We start from the raw sequence: 2,500 nt of genomic DNA, 5'->3' as shown, positions 1-2,500 counted from the left end.
AGCTAGCAAATCTTTCATAAAAGCCAGCTGTCCTGTTGTTGATGCTTGTATAGCAGATTGCTAGTTTTCGACCAAAACTCCTTATTGTTGCTTTAAGTATGTCTCTTTGTGTGCAGACATCTGTGCAGACCTTTGTTCAGGTTCCAGGTATAGGCGCACGCAGAGCGGGTTATAGTATCCACTCCCCTATGGGGGGGCACGTGCTCCCCGCGAGGTTTGGGCACAACCCTCATTACCATACTCAACAGAGGCAACGGCCCAGAAAACATCTAACCAAATCCACAAACAAAATAAGGATTAGAAGGAAAAGGGGTTGAGAAACATGTGAATAGGTAACCTTTAGAGGTCTGTGCGATTCCTAATCCGAATTATTCCCGGAATCCATGACAAGATTTTCCACACACACCATCTGCCGTTACTGATGTGCCGCCGCGGTAGAGGAAGCGACGGCGCCGTTAACTCGCTGCGGAGGGCAGGCGCACTAGTTTGTTGAGATCGCCATTATGGAAAGCCAGTCCTCTTTTTAGTCAGGTGTTTGTAAAATGTTAGAAATTCTATTTCATTATCTCATCATCTTATTTTAAAATGGTATACATTTGAATCCGATGATTCGACTGGTACACATTTTTTTCTAATGATACATTCAACAGATTTTTCTACATGTTTCAAATAAATTATAATTGCTTTCAGTGGTCATTAGTTTGTCATGTCTTATATGTGTCGAATCTGTTTATTTCATATTTAACCGTCCAGGTGGTTCCTTAGTACAAATGGTTATTGTAGTTTTGCGAGTTTAATTCTCTGTATATTTTAGCCTAATCGCACTTGATGACACAGTGGTGATTCAAAATGAATCTTCACAGTAAGACTCTATAGCCTGTTAGATAAACCTGTAGCATGGCATCAATTCTGATTACTCATGCTTGAATGAACGGTAAAGTGAGGCAAATAGCATGCTTTGGCTTTATCCGTTTAAAATACAACCGGTGAGAAAATTGGCTGAAGGATAAAACGGCTTGCCATAGCACATCCACTGCCCCCTCGAGTGCGAGCGCGTGTGCCCAGGCGGATTAATTCTCGTTGTGTGCTACGGCTGCCTCTTGTCGCTCTCTCTCTCTTACACACACATACACACACACACTCTCTCTCTCTCTGAGCGGCTGTGCTGTTCGAGCATTCACCGAGAGCGGCTAGGACCCATACCACTACGCCACCGCCTGACTGACACTGCGCTACTTGGAAAATATTTATTAAAATCCGACAAAAAAAACACCAAACTCGTCCATCCACCAGCCCAATTCTTCCAGGAGAATACGTCTGGAAGAGAGATTGCAATGCTTCAAACAAGGGACCTCATCTGGGCTCTGGTCTTCTTTGGCTATGCAGGTGAGGTTTGATTTATTTCCTTGTTATTTATAGGGACGTGCAAATCTATTAGCAGCAAGGCTTTGAAATCAGTAGTTGATTGACTTCTTTAGTGTGGGTCAGTTGATGTATTCTGCTCGCATCCTTCTCTGTCCTGGGTTGCCTTGCATCCGTGCGTGTGCGCGGACAGCCAGAAGATGTAGGCTTTTCGAGTCGAGTTGCATAGACGGTCCCAAATACCGTTCCGAGCGTTCTTGAAACGGTGAAGTACCGGGATACGGGGGTTTGCGGGTTAGTCAAATATTTCTGGTTGCCTTAGAGAGAACCAGGTGGGTTGAACAGAGCTGGATGCTATTACATAACGGCATATCTCTCGCAGACCTCGGGCGAGAGAGGCTGCTTTAGACTGCGCTCAGTGCGCTGTTATCTGTTGTTGTTGCCAAGAGATCGTTGGTTTCTACTTACTGAGACAGAATTCGCAAGTTATTAAACATCAGATTTCACCTTCGTTTCTAAGCATCTCCTTAGCGCGAAAACATTGATTATGGCGAAACAAATAGCGATCAAAGTACCAAATCACATCAAGGTCTCATTACTTCAACCTCGCCAAAACAAGTTCTGCAGATCAAGCCTATGAATGTTTAACAGACCTCCGGGTTGGACAAGTATAGGGAGGTTGTAACAGTGCGTCCGTCTCGAGCAAAACGCACCTGCAAATGCAGAATGTCCGGCTGTTCAACTTTGTGTGTTAGCGGCCACGACCTGCCACGCAAACACGAACGATTGAATGTGATGCGCACTTATAATTGTCACAATTTTCGACAGATCGAAAGATTTCCTATTTTCTTTTAACTGACCTGTAGAAACTTGACTGGGCGATCTATCTATATTTTGATGATGTACAGTCGCGGAAGCCGGATGGGTAACGTAACTGGTAACACTATACGGGCTATGTGATTTGTCATGGACCAGTTAGGCGGGAATGATGCGCAGCTCACTCTCTCCTACCCTTAACATTACAATGCTATGTCGTTAACCATTAACCCGGTGCCATACGTGCCCTTCCCCAAGCACGGGCCACGGGACGTGTTGTGCTGTTTTTTATTTTGTGATCTTCACGAGCAGGAACGTTGGG

This window comes from Sprattus sprattus, assembly GCF_963457725.1.
Source record: "Sprattus sprattus genome assembly, chromosome: 1".
NCBI lineage: Eukaryota > Metazoa > Chordata > Actinopteri > Clupeiformes > Clupeidae > Sprattus > Sprattus sprattus.
This window is presented reverse-complemented; position numbering follows the sequence as displayed.